General features: G+C 41.8%; 1 protein-coding gene across 1 annotated transcript in view; it reads left to right on the top strand.

Annotated features, from left to right (window-relative positions):
- The first annotated feature begins 708 nt into the window (after positions 1-708).
- Tgm3 (transglutaminase 3) overlaps positions 709-17,187 on the top strand; it is a 67,165-nt gene continuing 50,686 nt past the window's right edge. The window contains exon 1 of the mRNA XM_036185124.1: positions 709-732. The gene's annotated coding sequence lies outside the window, so the exon portion shown is untranslated. The remainder of the gene's footprint in view (positions 733-17,187) is intronic.

Raw genomic sequence — 17,187 nt, forward strand, 5'->3', positions numbered from 1 at the left:
GATGACCAAGGATGTTGACACCTACAAAATACTTATTGGCCATTTGTGTTTTCTGTGTTGATGATTCTCTGTTCAACACCTGTCCATTTTTTTAACTGAATTTTATTGTTGTTATTTGTGTTCTTTGTACGTTCTGCAGGCAGAGGTTTTCTCCCATTCTGCAGGCCGCTTTTTACTCAATTGACAGCTTCCTTTGTGCAGAAGCTTTTACATTTTATTAGGTCTTAATTGTCAATCATTGGCTTTTTTTTTTTTTTCTGAGCAACTGGAGTCCTACTTAAAAAGTCCTTGGGGTTGGGGATTTAGCTCAGTGGTAGAGCACTTGCCTAGCAAGCTCAAGACCCTGGGTTCGATCCTCAGCTCTGGCAAAAAAAAAAAAAAAAAAAAAATAGTCCTTGACTGTGTATCATGAAGTATTTTCCCTACTTTTTCCTCTAGTGTTTTCAGAGGTTCGGGTCTTATTTTAAGGTCTTTAGTTCATTTGGAGCTTGTATTTATTTATTTGGAGACAAAGTCTCACTATCTAGCCTTGGCTGGCCTGAAACTCACAGTGTAGACCAGGCTAGCCTCGAACTCACAGATATCTGCCTGCCTGTGCTGGGATTAAAGGTGTGTGCCACCGTGCCAGCTTGAAGTTTCTTTTTCTGGAAAGTAAAAAGTAGGATCTAGTCTCATGCTTCTATGTGTGAATGTCCAGGTAGCCTAGTATCAAAAGAGGTTGTCTTTTTGCCGGTGAGTATTTTCAGCATCTTTGTCAAAAGTCAGGGGGCTGTAGCGGCATGGATTTACATCTGGGTCTTCTATTCTGTTTCACAGCTACATGTATGGTTTTGTGCCAATTCCTTGCTGTATTTAATGCTGCGGCTCTACAGTGTGATTTGAAATTAGGTGTGGTGATATCTTCAGCATTACTCTTTATGCACGGGATTGCTTTGTCCAGCTGAGATTTGTTTTTGTTTCTTGTTTGCTTTATTTTCCTTCAAATGGATTTTAAGTTTATTTTCTCAGTATCCGTGAAGAATTATGTTATTATTTTGATGGAGAATGCATTGAATGTGTAGCGTGCTTTTGGTAAGATGGCCGTTTTCACAATACTGATGCTTCCAATCCAAGGGCTCTGGTGTCTTATCTTTTTAGGATCTTCTGCAGTTTCTCTGTTGAGTGATTTATTAAGGTTTTCATTATGGAGGTTGTTTGCTTCTGTGGCTAAGCTTATCCCAAGGTGCTTTGTTTTGTTTTGAAGCTGTTCTGAATAGGATTGCTCCCCTGGTTTCTTCCATATTATGTTCGTTGTTGGTCTAGGAAAGGAAGGCTACAGAACTGTGCATTAATTTTCTCCTCTACTGCTTTCCTAAAAGCCTGTCGAAGAGTTTCCCGGAGGAGCCCCATGTAGGAGCGGAGCATTTACAAATAAGCATCCTCTGCATTCTTCCCTTCCCTTTTGCATCTCTCTGTTTGCTTCTCTTGATTACTGCTCAGCTAAGATGCCAAGCATCACCTGAGTAAGAGGAAGCTGAGACCCTCGTCCTGTCTTGTCTTCGTTTTAGCAGAAATGCTTTGAGCTTTTTGTAGTTTAATGTAGTGTTGGATGTACATTTGTCATATCCAGCCTATATTCATTCTGGATTGTCTGTCCCCTTTTCTGGGTTTCTTCAGAACTATTCATCATGGAGAGATGCTGGATTTGCCAGCAGCCTTCTGTGCATCTGTTGAAATAACCATCTGATGTCTGATATCTGTCTCTGAGTCCATCCACATGATGTCCTAACTTTATTGGTTTGCATATATTGAAGCATCTCTGCTTCCCTGGATCATGACAAGTGAACTTTTTAACATTTTATTGAATTAGGTTTGCAAGTATTTTGTTAAGATTTTTTGCATCTGTGTTCATTGTGGAATGTTGTTGTATGTCTTTATCTTGCTTTGGCATCGGTAATAATGAATAATTCTGTGGCATTTTTCTACTTTATGGAATTGTTTGAGAAGTATTAGTGTTCACTCTTGTTTGAAGGTCTGGTAGAATTTGATAATGAATCCATCTGGACCTGGACTGTTTTCAGTCAACAGATTTTTTTTTTAAATCATTACATCAATCTGTACATTTTAATTAGCTTATCTTTATCTTTGACTGAACTGTAAATCCTCTACATTGTTTTGAGCTCTGATCTAATTTCCTCCTATTCTATTAGTATGAATTTCCAATGAGCATTTTATTTGGCTCATTGAATTTCATTTTCATATTCTGTTTCGAGTCTCTTGTTTCATTCAGTTATATGTGCTATCTTGGATCTCATTCCTAAGTTTTTGTATCCTTAGTTACTTTAATATACTTATAATCATTCTTTTGAACTTTTTTTCCAGAGCTGAGGACTGAACCCAGGGCCTTGTGCTTGCTAGACAAGCGCTCTACCACTGAGCTAAATCCCCAACACCTCTTTTGAATTTTTATCTGTAATTCCATATAAGTCCTTGTTTTGTAGGCTGTTACTCTGGGGATGGTCAACTTTAGAGGATACATGTTGCTTTTGTTTTTCATGTTACTTGTGTTTTGTGATGGGATTTGCACAACTGTAGTTAAGTTACTAGTTGAAATCTATTCAAATAACCTTTCTTTTTTCAGTGGAATGTCTGCATAGTTGAAGAGGGGCTAGAAAATAACAGGGTTGAGGTATTCTTCCCAGACTCTGAGACTGCTGTTCCTGGCACCAGGCTCATCCCTATGACTCCCCTGAGAGTAGACTCACTATTATATATAGTCACAAAAGTCACAATTCAGCAGTAGTCCCTCTGTGAAATAGTCAAGTAAAAAAAAAAAAATCATCACTTGAGTGTCAATCATTTTAGGGAGTAAAGGGACAGTGACACTACTTTGTATACTAAGATACTTGTTATTGTGAATACCAGCAAAAAGAAAAGAAAGGAAGAAAAAGGCAGAGGAAGACTTGTGATTTCTCTCGGGTTGATAGAAAGTAGAGAAGGATGTAAAGAGGACAGGAACTTATAGGAGCAGATAAGGGGAGGAGAGGAAGATGAGGACTTTTGCCTAAAGGGAGACTGTCCTGAGAATGCGTTCACAGAGGATCTCCAGCTGCAAAGCTAACAACACAGCTGAGATCGTTCTGACATGGTAACTTGCTTCTGCTCTGTTTTTGTCCAGGGCTGAGCACTCAACACCAAGAAAAGGGGATTTTTCTTAGCATCTCCATCTGCTAATTTTGCTGTTGCCCTGGGTAGGGCTCCCCATGCACTCTCTCTCTCTCTCTCTCTCTCTCTCTCTCTCTCTCTCTCTCTCTCTCTTTCTCTCTCTCTCTCTCTCACACACACACACACACACACACACACACATTTTTAGACTGCGCATCCTCTTCTGATAGCTTTTTGCTTTTCAGATCTCCTTGGATTATTCCCTGGAGACTAAGGCAGGGTATGCCCGGGTATCACCCACCATCTTGAAAAAGAGAAGAGTTCTCTTCTGAGACCCAAACAAGTTTCCTAAAAGTATGGGTCCCTACAAAGTGAAAAGACAAGTTACACACTTTCACCATACTATGGTAAAAACATACCCATTCCAGAAGGATAGACTGTAAACAAAGGAGGCTGAGCACAACCAAACCCTAGCAAAGCAAGTATCAGATTCTTCAATTCCATATCCCATAGCTAGGACATAATGGAATTTTCCAGGCCCTAAGGGGCTTGGATAATCTCATAGCTCCAGTTTGCTGCCTTAGAACAGCCTCTTGAACCAGGTCCTCTCTATACATGTGCTTTTCACCGATAGACATCTCATGGTCCTGGTATCTCCAACATCCTGGGGCCTCTGCTGATTTCAGCTTCACCTTCCACCATTCATGGACTGGCTCCTCAGGGCCTCAGTGAAAGTATTTTAACCCTGTCCCACATTGCTTGGCTATAGCAGCTCTCTGGAATCTTGGTGTCAGAATTCATGGACCATCAATATTGTGTCTTTTATTTTTATTTTTCTTACTATTTGCTCATTTATTTATCATATTTTTCTCTCCCGAGTCTTCCCAAATCCCCCCTACTTCCCTATCCACACAACTTCACATTTCTTCTCCCACACAAACAATGCCCTCAAACAAACACAAATTACAAAAAAAAAAACCCACAAAAATACAAAAACACCAAACCAAACCAACAGCAAGGAAGCACACAAAAATTGTGGAGTCTGTTTTGTGTTGGCCAGCTACTCCTGAGCGTGGCTGTGGTAGCATCAGTCCACTGAAAAAACTGACTCTCTCCTAGTAAGTATCAATTGCAAACACCATCTTGGTTAAGGGACTTTGGGCCATCTTAGTTAGGGTTTCTATTTTTCAGATGAAACACCATGACCAAGAAGCAAGTTGGGGAGAGAAATATTTTGGGGGGCTTACACCTCCACTTTGTAGACCAATCACTGAAAGAAGCCAGGGGAAGAACCTGAAGGCAGTGGTTTATGCAGAGGCCATGGAAGGGTGCTGCTTACTGACTTGATCTATGTGACTTTTAGAACCCAGAACCACTGGCCCAGGCATGGCCCTACCCACAATGAGCTGGGCCTTCCCCCATTAATCACTGATTAAGAAAACATCCAATAGGCTGTCCTACAGCCCAATTTTATGGAGGCATTTTCTCAGTAGAGGTTTCCTCCTCTCAGATGACTATAGTTTGTGCCAAGTTGACATAAATCTAGCCAGCATACGTCTACTTCCCCTTCTTCATGCTGGGATTTTGTTTGGCTTGAATTGGTGCAAATGTTGTGCATACTGACAGTCTCTGTGAGTTCATACGTGTATCTGGAAAACACTATTTCCTTGGAATCATCTATCACCTCTGGCTCTTAGGATCTTTCTGCCTCCTTTTCCTGAGCCTTGATGGAAAGAGGTTGACAAATCATCCCATTGAAGGCCAAGTTCTTCACAATCTCTCACTGCATATTGTCCAGTTATTGGTCTCGGTTAATTTCTATCCAAGAAGCATCTTTGATAAGGATTGAGTGATGCACTGATCTATGGGTATATCAGTGTTGTTAAAAGTCTTTTTATTGCCATGTTTGTTTAAAAGAATACTGATATTAGGTTTTCCTCTAAGCCCCTGCCCTATCTAGTCTCAGGTTCTGGGTCTCTTTAACAGTGTCAGGTACGGGTTCCATCTTATGAAGTGGGCCTTAAATTTAATTTTAAAAAATGGTTGGTTACTCCCATAACATTTGTACCACTGTTGTACCAGTCTATCTTGCAGGCAGGTCACTGTTATACAGGGTCCATAGCTGGGTAGGATTGGTGATAACTTTTTTACTCAAGTAGCATGTATAGCAATTTTTAGTGTTATGAATGCTACTCAGTAGAGGGGAAGCTTTTATTGGGCACCAGCTTGATTTCTCTATGTTTGGTAACATAAGTAAGTGGTATCTTTAGCAATAATATCTTACTGTCAGGTTGTGAAGGGTAATCAATAGCCTTGACAATAGCTTGTAACATTTGGGAAAGTCTATGGACTCTTTTGTCCAAAGACTGAACAAGATATAACCCATTTCTGGTACTGAAAGTTTTGCTTGGTAGCATATGATGTCTAGTTGGGCCATTACCTCTCATATTGTATGATAACACCATGTAAATTCTGTATATACTTCTAAGGTAATAGGTTTCCATATGTGTTTTCAAATGGCCTTTAGTGTTAGTTATCCTTACCTATATTCTTTCCTTGACTTTGCCCTCCCATCCCCCTGACCATTCACTCTTCCTATTCCAGTGTTCCCTTTATTCCTTTATAACACTTATTCTATTTCCCCTTCCTTGGACCATCTCCCTCCCCCAATGGTCTATTAAGATCTACTTAACCTCTGTGGATATTCTAAATGAAATAAACATTATCTAAGGCTTTAAAACTAGCATCCATATTTATGAGAAGACATGCAATATTTGTTTTTCTGGGTCTGGGTTACCTCACTCAGGATTACTGTGTCTAGATCCATCCATTTACTTGCAAATTTCATCGTTTTATTTTTCTTAATAACTGAACAATAAATAGTCCATTGTGCAAATATACTATGTTTTCATTATCCATTCATCAGTTGATGGATGTCTAGGCTGTTTCCAATTTCTGTCTGTTATGAATGGGTAGCAATAAACATAGATGAACAAATGTCTCTTGTAGTAAGATATCTCCAAGAGTGGTATAACTGGTTCTTGTGGTAGATCTATTTTTGGTTTTTTGAGATTCCCTCCACACTGATTTCCCTAGGGGCTCTACAGTTGGCACTCCCACCAGCAATAAATAATTGTTCCCATTTCTCTGCATCCTCTCCAACATCTACTGTTATTTGTCTTACTGATCTTGGCCATTCTGTCTGGGGTAAAATGAAACCTCAGAGTAGTTTTATTTTGTTGAATATGGCAGCTGTGGGGTCCATGGTAGAGATTCTGCTGCATCTTTTATTCTTGAACAATTTATGTGGACAACACTGCCACATTCTGCTGCCAACTCAAGATGTAGCATGACCCATCACTAAAACTTTGGTGGCCTCTGCGTGGCCAGGCAATTGTTTTTGAACAAGGAAACTCTTCAGAAGAATTCTTTATTTAGGCCTCTATTTTTCACATACAATGCATCCCAACATGGCATGGCCATTGCCCTCACAGTAGATGTAATTATCTACACAGGACTTGCAGGAAACAGGGCCGCTCCATTCCTGTTATTTCTAACCCTCCATCCACAAACTTCTTCAAGATTCATTTCCACCCAACTTTAGGTCCTATTTTCTTTTTAACTCATCATATCTAATTTGCTGCTCTGGAGCACTGTGAGCCTACCAGGGGCCACAGCCTAAAGAAGACTGACTGTCCCTCTCCCAGGAGCTAGCAACTGCTATTAGCTCTTCAGCTAAGGGTGGGACCTCTGGTCTATTCCAATAATCCATATGCCTGTTTCTATGCTGGTATGTTGTTTTATTGGGCTCTGTAGTATGATTTAAAATCAGATATGTTGATACCTCCAGCATTATTTTTATTGCTTAGAATTGGTGATCTGAGGTCTTTTGTGTTGCCATATGTATTTTAAGATTGTTTAAATTTCTGGGGAAAATATTATTGTAACTTTGATTTCCTTGAAACCTGCAAGTTTCTTTTGGTTTCATGGCCTTTTTCACAATATTGACTCTCCAGATCCATGGGCACATGCACACATGTGTGTTTCTCCATGTGTGTGAGTGTGCAGCCACATAAATGCCACAGTGTGCATGTCGAGGTCAGGAGACTCTTTGGGAGTCCATTTCAGCCTTCAGCTTTGTTGAAGCCTTCTCCTTCCTGCTGCACTGTGTTTCCAGTCAAACTGGCCTTCAAACTTCCAAGCGATTCTCACATCCCTGCCTCTGCTCTTATTCTAAAAGTTCTGCCATTACACACATGTGCTGGCACATCTGGTTTCTTTATGTGGGTTCCAGGCATTGAACTGCTGTGGGATGTTCTGTATGTTACGTGTGGTGTGTTGCTCTGATTGGGTAATAAATAAAACACTGATTGGCCAGTAGCCAGGCAGAACAAAGAGAAGAGAATTGGGGGAAGTGAAAGGCGGAGGCGGAGAGATCTGCCAGCCGCCACCATGACAAGCGAGATGTAAGGTACTGGTAAGCCACGAGCCATGTGGCAACTTATAGATTAATAGAAATGGGTTAATTTAAGATAGAAGTAGATAACAAGAAGCCTGCCATGGCCATACAGTTTCTAAGTAATATAAGCATCTGAGCGATCATTTTATACGTGGGTTGTGGGACCGCGGGGGCTTGGTGGCACCTGGAGAGAAGCTCTCCAGCTGCATTGAATTCATCCTGCTTTCACTGTAAGCACTTTTACCCCTTGAAAAAGTGAAGAAGCAGCAATTAATTTTAATGACGTTATATTTGTATTTAATCCAGTGTATAAAAACCATTGCCATTTTGCTGTGCAATCATTATAAAGATTATTGAGATATTTTCCATTTTTTCATAGCAAGTGTTTAAATTTTCAGATTAAAAGCTAGCCATAGCAACTCAAGCATACTGGGACAGAAGGATTACAAGTTTAAGTACTGCCTGGGCCTCATCAAGAGAACCTATTAAAAATATAGATTGAGATTGATTTACAACTCATGTCAATGTGGATCAACCACCACGTAAGGTTTGTATCTATCACAGTGGGCAGGAAAGTCACTTCAACTCAGAAGAGCAGAGTCCATGTTAGGAATATTGTATTTGTAGAGCACGATAAGGAGAGAATGGATAGTATATTTGAGTTCATTCACTTTTTGTTGACCACCTCCTCTGTGCCACATGCTGTGGTCTAGGCCTTGAAGTCAACTCAGTAACTTAGAGCAAGCCTCTTCCATTCTCAAGACCTCAGACTTCCTGTTTTACCTTTTGAGAAAGTTAAGATATCTGGGAAGAACTGCAGCAGTCAGAGGACAAATTACCTCTGGAAATTATTTGCTTACTGAAGAAGTTGTCAAAGGTCACTAATCACTTCCATTGACTTGGTAACACGGAGTGCTCACAATCTCTTTATTATTAATGTCAAAACCACCCCCCCCTCCTCCATGGAAGCAATGAGTTGTCACACTCATGGTGTCACTGAGACCTTGATTTCATCACAGTGTTACTGGCCATCCTTTTGGGAGGTTCTGAGAAAGAGCTAATAAAACAAGTCATAAATTCCAAGGGCTGCAAACATGCTATGCAGTCACCACCATTTATAAGTATATTTAACTCTGGGAAGATGTCTAGGTGTCGCAAGGAGTAATGCTGGGACATCTCACTGCCACTGGACTTGAAAATATAGTCACCTTCATTAGCTTATAGGAGTCCATGACTTAGGCGGGTATAACTGCAGCTTAAGGAGAAAACATCCACCACTCCAAACACGTGGCCTATTGGAGGAAACCAGGCTGCCATTTCTCTGCTGGGAAAACTATACCACACAGATATTTAGGAGGGAGAAGGACTCAGAAGGCAGAAGTGTTAGAAATGTATTAAATAGATAATGACCAGAAAATCAACTTGGGTTGCAGGACAAACTGGCATGGTAATTGTCATGCAGAGGACGACAAGGCATGACAACTGCTAGTGCAAGTCCAAGTGAGGAGCACTGGAGATAACCCGACTTGAGTCCGTGGCCTTCAGTCTAGCAGAGTGCTTTCACGGCACGGGAGCTGCTTAGCGTGAGCGGGTGGCCTGTGTGCTCTGATGCTCAACTGGTAGAAAAGGAGGTGGTAAAAGTTATGGTGATGGAACTGGTAAATGGCAAAGCCATCTGTAGGCACCGTGACTTTTTGCTTTTGTTTGTCATTTCCACATCTTGCCATTGTTCAGACCAAATAAATAAATAAATAAATAAATAAATAAATAAATAAATAAAAATTAATTTTTAAAAAAGGAGCCCTGATGCTTTTTCCATCTTAGAGAACCCACAGAGCTTTGTGGAAGCATGTGTGTAGAGTGGGCCTGGCTGCTGAGCAGTATTCTAGCCAACTCAAGAACAGAAGCAGGCAGGGCTCTATCCTTTCATACATTGTTTTTGTAGGATAAAGGGAAAGGACAATGTCTGTTCTTCGTCCTATAGAGACCATCATGTTTGGAATGGTGTGGCTTCCAATGACGACAAAGTGAACCAAACAATGGATGGGCTTTTGAATTTGATATGTTCCCAGGGCATAATTCTCTTTCAACATTGGGCATTAACTGCCAAACAAAGGTTCCCATCAGTCCTAAAATCATGTGGGAAAACAACTGGTACCTATAATACCAGCTGTCCCTACAGTTTGATCTCAATAGATAAGGTACACTCAATGTCTTTGTCCTGTATGTTCTTTTTATAATTGAAGATACATTTATTTTATTTTTATATGTGTGAGTGTTTGGCCTGCATCCATATCTGTGCACCATATAGGTGTCTGGTACCCAAGAAAGTTAGAGAAAGGTGTTGGATCCCAAGGAAGTTAGAGAAGGGTGTTGGATCCCCTGGAACTGGAGTTATAAATGGTGCTGGAAATTGAACCTGGGTCCTCTGCAAGAGCAACAAGTGTTCTTAACTACCAAACTATCTCTTCAGCCTCTTTACTTATATTTTCAGTTACAATGAGTTTATTGGTACATAATCTCATCCTAAATCAGTGGTTATCTATTTTTCCAGTACTACTGGCCACAAAAGGTTATCACTAAGAAACATTTTCCTAGGAGTGGACATAATGAATTTAATTTAAAAGGAAAATGTATTCTAGATTGCACCTATGTGGGACACACCTTTCTTTTCATAACACACTTAATGGTTTAACAAACCTTCCCACATACTGGCACAAAACAGATATGTAGACCAATGGAATACAATAGTGAACCCAAAAATAAATCCAAACATTTTTGACAAAATTTTTTGACAAAAGTGTAATATATATATAGACAAAAGTGTAATACACACACACACACACACACACACACACACACACACACACACACCAGGGAAAAAAAAGACAGCCTCTTCAACAAATGATACTGGGAAAACTCAATATGTACATGTAAAAGACTGAAACTAAACCCCTTTCTCTTGGACACATATTCAAAGTGAATCAAAGGCAGATGGTTTGGGGACAGGAAAGATGGCTTTCCATGGTTAAGTGCACTTGCTGCTTTTACAGAAGACTCAGGTTTGATTCCCAGCTCCCACATGGTGGTTCACAACTGTCTGTAACTACACTTGCAGGGCATCTGATGCCCTCCTCTGGCCTCTGCAGGTACCAGGCACGCAAGTGGTGCACAGACCAGCAAAACTCTCATACACGTTAGAAGAAAAAAAGAACAAAAACATATATGTGGCCTGAGACTTTGAGACTTCTAGGGGAAAACACTTTACGACATAGGCACACATAAGAACTTGTGAAAAAGAGCTTTAGTTCTTTTCCCAGTGGTACAGGAAATAACTCAAAAAATTGGCAAATGGCATCACAGGACACTAGCAAGCTTCTGCACAATGAAGAGATAATCACCATAGTGAAGTATACGCTTATAGAACGGGGAAGACCTTTGCCAACTGTATATCAGGTAGGGTTAATATCTTAAAGATATAAAAGACTAAAAAATGGACACAATTTTTTCCTAGTCAGCAATGGGCTAATGAGCTGAATAGACAGTTCTCAAAAGAGAGCACACAGATGGCCAGTAAACGTTTGGAAAGTGTTCAACATCCTTAGCCATCAGAGAAATTCACGTTAAAACTGCTTTGGGAGCTAGAGATTGCTCAGTGATTGAGAGTTTTATATATATAATAATACTGTTAGCTCGGAGGACTGGAGTTAAGTTCCCAGCACCCACGCCAGCAGCTCACAATCTCCTTTAACTCCAGTCCCAGGGGTGGGATCCAGTACCTTTAGCCTCTGCACACACCCCACACAGATACATGTGTATACACATAACTAAAACTGAAACAAACCTTTAAGGAAAAACTGTTTTGAGATTCTATTTCACCCTAGTCAGGATGGCTAGAATCTAAAAAACAATTGCTGGCAGGAGTATAGAGAAAGAAAATTCCTGCTGGGAGGTAAAGTGGAGTAGCCACTATGGAAATCAGTACAGAGATGTTCCCCAAAACGCAAAAAAAAAAAAAAAAAAAAAAAAAAAAAAATTGCGTGAACCACTGCTATCATTGAGTCTATACCCAAAGGACTCAGCATTCCACAAAGACCCTTTGTTTATTGCTGTATTATTCACAATAGCTAGGCTATGGAACCAGCCTAGATGAATGGATAAAATAAAATGTACATAAACAGAACACAATTTTATTCAGCTGTAAAGAAAAATGTAATAACCTTTGCAGGAAAATGGATGGAACTAAACATCCTATGTTAAGCAAAATAAGCCAGACTCAGGACAAATCACATATTAGAACCTAAATATAAACTAACTCCCCCCCCCCCCCCCCCCGTGTGTGTGTGTGTGTGTGTGTGTGTGTGTGTGTGTGTGTGTGTGTGTGTGTTGAAATCAGTAGTGGACAAAGAAGAGAATAAACTATCTTAAGAGAGGAGAGGGTAATGAAATCCACGTGACATGAAAACAGAGAAAGCCTGCAGAGAGGGGCCCAGCAAAAGGGGGATGGGCAGTGAGAGGAGGGGAGGAGGGGAGGGTTGGAGAGGGGAAGAGTGGAGAGGGGAGGGGGTGAAAAGAACAATGCAGGAATATGCCACGTAGAAGCCATTACTTTCCATGCTAACTTAAAACATCAATAAAAATAAAAAATAAAAATAAAAAAGCTTTTCCACAGACACGCAAATCTATGAATGCAACAGTTCTGTAGGTAGAGAAAGGTCTTGCACACAATACTTTGTGCATTGGCAACAATCAAATGTCTGTTGAGTGAGCAAACAATCCATCTCCATTTTACAGATAATAAAACTGAGGCCCAAAGTGGATCCATGGTTTGTCTCCATGAGGGAACTGGGACTGAGATCTGTATTTTTTGAATTCAAGTCTTACCAGGATCATATTTAATCTCTCCCTTGAGAAATCTGCTCTATGGGATATATCAAGGGGAAATGGTCACACTTTTCCTGTACGGTTTTTCATGAAATGGGGACTCGGGAGTACCGAAGGTCTCTGTAGTCATTCCTAATCACTGGCATGGCTACAAGTTAAATCATTATTCACTCCCCCTGGAAAAGCCATAAAAATATCAAATTAGCATTGGCTTCCAAAGTAGCCCAAGGCAGAGTGGAAAATGGTAGGGAACGGTAGCCAACTTTCCAATTATCTCATCGAGAAATCAAAGCAGAAGAGCTAATCCGTGAGCCACCAATCACAAATGTAAAATAATAACTGCTTGCTGAAGAAACAGAAAATAAACATGTGGGAAATCCCCCAAGCAGCACCTGGTATTAATGTCTCTCCCAGATGGGCAAGCCAGATGGCCCCACAGAGAGCGTTCATTTATTCTCCAGAAGTTTCAGTATTGAAGACAGAAATAAGAAATAGCTTCATTTTGTATGAATATGAAGTCTTTGAGATTATAATAAACTTACATCATGCCCCTTTCCCTTTCCTTCCTCCAAACCCTCCCATACCCCCCTCCCCAGCTCTCTTTCAAATTCATGGCTGCCAAACCTCCCAGGAGGGATGAATGATGGAGTCAAGGGTGAGGGGAGGTTGTGGCTACCATAAATTCGTACATGTTGGAGAGGTGTTCACACTGTTTTTTTCTGGGAAGGATCCGGGTACTAATGGGTGGTCTCTACCAGAGGCCAAGGAAATCTTGTTAGACGTTTCCCAGGACTCAGTTCTCCAGATTGAAAGAGATTATAGATTGACAGGATAGCTGGACATCTCTAAAATATTGCTGCTGCTGCTGCTGCTGCTGCTGCTGCTGCTGCTGCTGCTGCTGCTACTGCTGCTGCAACTGAACCTGCATCTGTCTTTGGTGCTAGCAAATCCATCCTGTGAAATGCCATTTCCTTTTTCTGAGTTCTACAAAGTGCTGCTTTATGCTAAGCCCAGACCTTAGAGATCATTCCAACCAAGACTAAGCCCTCTTCAGTACACCAATTCATCAATGACTAATCATGATGCTTCTGTCCAGGGAAAACAGTTGTAACTTGTAAAAACCAATGGGTTTTGCAGACCTACCAACACCAGGACCACCTTCCTGGCCACATATGAGGCTCGAAGCCTGAACCCCAGGGATGTTCCAGTCTGAAAGTTACTTCCTCTGGAACCATTCCTTTAAAATTTATTGTCCACAGATCAGGGGAGCATGAAAAGACCGCCGAGGCCTGTGCTAGGTTGTCAAGCCAAGTGGTAGCATAATTTCAGCACCTTAATGTTGTCACTTTCCCAGATCTTGGGCTACCCGGAAACTTTAGGGCTAGCAGAGAAAGGGATCCCCCCACCCCTGAGAAACCTTCAGAGGCAGCTGACTCTCCCTTCCTCCTCACAAGGCTACATAGCAACCCCTCCAAGCCACCCCTCCTTTGAATTTTTTTAAGTTAGGCAAACTCAAAGTTAATTCAAAGCAAATCATCTTATCAGAGTTTAAAAGAAAACTCCCAGGGCAGGCAGCCTGCAAATCTCAACACTGCCTGGAGGAGGAGGACGAAGAAGAGAAGGGGAGGGGGAAAAGAGTGTGCTTGTTTGAGTTAGGTGGCTATGGAGATCAGCTACGTGGTGACCACACAGCCTTAAGGTAGGGGGGCGAGCTTTAGAGAAAAAATGTAGAAGCCCAAAGTACCAGAAAAAGCATATTTAGGCTCTGTGCAGCATCTGAAAGAGACAAAAAAGAAGAAAAAGAAATAGCTAATGCCTTCTGAGTCAAGACTCAGAAATGCAAACAGACACTGCAGAACCTTATGGCAGCGAATGTGACTATCCCATCTCTCGTCTCTTGTCCCAGCGGGTCAGCTTCCATTTGTGTCTTCCCACCCACCTGAGACCTCAGAGTATGGGACATAATTTCAGAGAACAGATGGCCAGCAAGTGGACAAGATGGGGGCACCGCGCAGCATCTGTAGATTGACAGTTTTTGACTAGCTGGTCTCTCCAGTGGAACCCATGTAGAAAATGGAGTCAGAGAAAAGCTCAAATCCAATTTCCTCCTTCTTAGAGGAGGGAAACAGACCCAGAGATGGAGAGTGACCTACCCAAGGGCACACGTTACGTACCTGCAGAAGGATTTTTGACTTTTCACTTCAAATGCTTTAGGTGTCACACTGAACGTTAACTGGCAGGCTAGTGAGTCCAGCAGCTACACCAGCCCGGCTGGGTCTCCAAGCAGGAAACCACAGCAAGCCCTGTTCCTCCAGTGTTCCTGGTTCATTTACAGCCTGGGTTTGGATTGCTGAGTCACCAGGATCTCTTTCTGCCCCTACATTCTGTGGTGGTTCTGGGGTTAGACACTCCAGGAATTGCACTGTCCCCTCCTGCCTCCCGCGACCATTGCAAGGGGGGTGGGGGTTCATCCAATGTCAACAGAAGTCAGAGGAATATTCACATATGCCAGTTGCTTCTTGTACTATCGTAAGAGAAAGAACTTTGAAGATAGGATTGGAACCAGCCCATGGCTTGCTATTTGTGATGGATGCATTAGTAACACAGAAGGTATCTCAGATTACCAAAAGGCATGCTGGCACATTACAGGGGCTAGAAAACATCTACCCACTCATCCCCCCCACAGAGGGCTTCCCTAACCCCAGGCTATGGCCTTGTCAATGCTAACTACACACTGCTGTGAGGTTGCTATCATGTCTTATTTACCCTGGTGCCTGGCAGGTGTACCTTCTTCTTAACGACCAACAAACAGCATCGTCTATGGAAACAGGCAGAAAAGCAGAACAGAAATGAAGCTGTGATGTGTGCGAAATACCTCACTTTGGTTTATCTTGTTACTTGGGCACACCTCCTCTTCCTCCTTCCTTTTTATGCCTAAAGAGATGTGAAGGATGAGCATTTTCCAAACTATTCTGTAAAACACTCTGTGTGTGTGTGTGTGTGTGTGTGTGTGTGTGTGTGTGTGTGTGTGTGTGTGTGTGTTGTTTCACATATAAACAATCTTCTTGGGTGATGTGGACCATGAGACATATTACACTTTTGGAAACTCAAATGGACTTCATAAAGACTCAGAAATCTTACAGTGGAGGCATCTGATTGCATTTAACCAACTTCCTCCAATGATTTTTGGCCTCTTCCTCTTCAAATCTAAAAAACTTGTATTCTAGAGCATACATCTTTAAAAACACTGGAGTAGATAACTCTGAAATGCTTTTGTAAATTATTCTCTCTCATCTAGAGGTAATGGATGGAGACTGTGGACTTTAGAGTTAGATAGACCTGTGTTCAGATCTTCACTCTGTTCTTTAATAGCTGTGTGTCCTTGGGCATGGCCCTTCAATTTCCTCCTCAGGATTTTTTCTGTGAAGTGGGCTTGGAGATACCTATCTGCTGGGATGGCAAGCTATTGATGGTGCTAAATAAGGTAACAGACTCAAGCATCCATAACAACAGCATCCATGACAATGGCTGATATGCTCTAGGCCCTACCATAGTAAACACCTGCTTCTCTGCTCTTATTCATGCTCTTCTCCACCTCCCTACCTCTGCTGCTTCAGACCCAGATGTTGTCAGGGGAGACTAGAGCAGAGAGGTAAGCCAAGGCCAGACCCTCACATGACCCTTTGATGTTCTCTTGGTTTCATGGACCAGGTGCTTGGTAGGGAGACCTAGGTGAAGAGGCCAAAGGGCAGGTGGCAGAGAATCCTGCTTGTGTTTATCAACCAAGTGAGTCATCTGTGCTAGGCAACCAGGTACTGTTGGGGATTAGGAGAAGTTGCAAGAATGCTTTCCATTTGTTCCAGAATGAATGCCCATGACCTACTGTGTATGGTCAAGGCCCCATGTAAGGCCAAGTCTTGTGTTTGCCCAGGCCAAAAAGCAAACATTCAGGAGGAGCTAGGTTAAGACTCTGAAAGGATGGGATTAAGAAGGCTGCTAGCAACTCTGAACAGACCACATCCATAGTGGGAGACAAAGCCACCGCTTGACAAGCCCATCAAAGTCGTGGCTTGGTGGTAGGCGTGACTATGGAGGGGACAGGCACAAGGGAGGGAAGGACAGATGGAGCTTAGGTCTTTGTGAGTGCTGAGCAAGGCCCTACAGACTGATCTTGCCTTTGTATGCCTTTTCGTCCACTCCCTCTCCATTACAGGGCCAGCAAAAGAGCACAGGTTGGAGGATAATCGTGGTTCTGAGTCTTCCTCTGTCTTCCATGTCTTTGTATTCCTGGGAAAGTTACTTAATCTCTCAAAGAAACTGTTTCTTCCTGTGTGAGATGATAATAATGATCCCCACCTTGGAGAATAGTTTGCAAGGCCCAGACTGTGAGACATTGAGGTTTCAGATGGGAATACTTTTCCATTCCAAACACATTTATTTTCATATGCCTTAGCAAATAACTAACAAAACAAACTCTCTTATGTCAATAATTGGTATAGGTTTAAAGTGGATATGATAAAAGAAAAAAATATTTGAAAGAATATTTAATAAATAAGGGCACAGCAGATGTGTACATAAGGGGACACTCAGGTAAATGGCTTAAGTCTGGGAAGCTCAAAATTCCCAGGAATGCAAATTGGGGCTGGCACATGGCAGGAGGTCATAACCCCTCCTGGGCTTCCATACCCGGGAAAGGGAGA

The sequence above is a fragment of the Onychomys torridus genome, chromosome 4 (genome assembly GCF_903995425.1).
Source record: "Onychomys torridus chromosome 4, mOncTor1.1, whole genome shotgun sequence".
Classification (NCBI taxonomy): domain Eukaryota; kingdom Metazoa; phylum Chordata; class Mammalia; order Rodentia; family Cricetidae; genus Onychomys; species Onychomys torridus.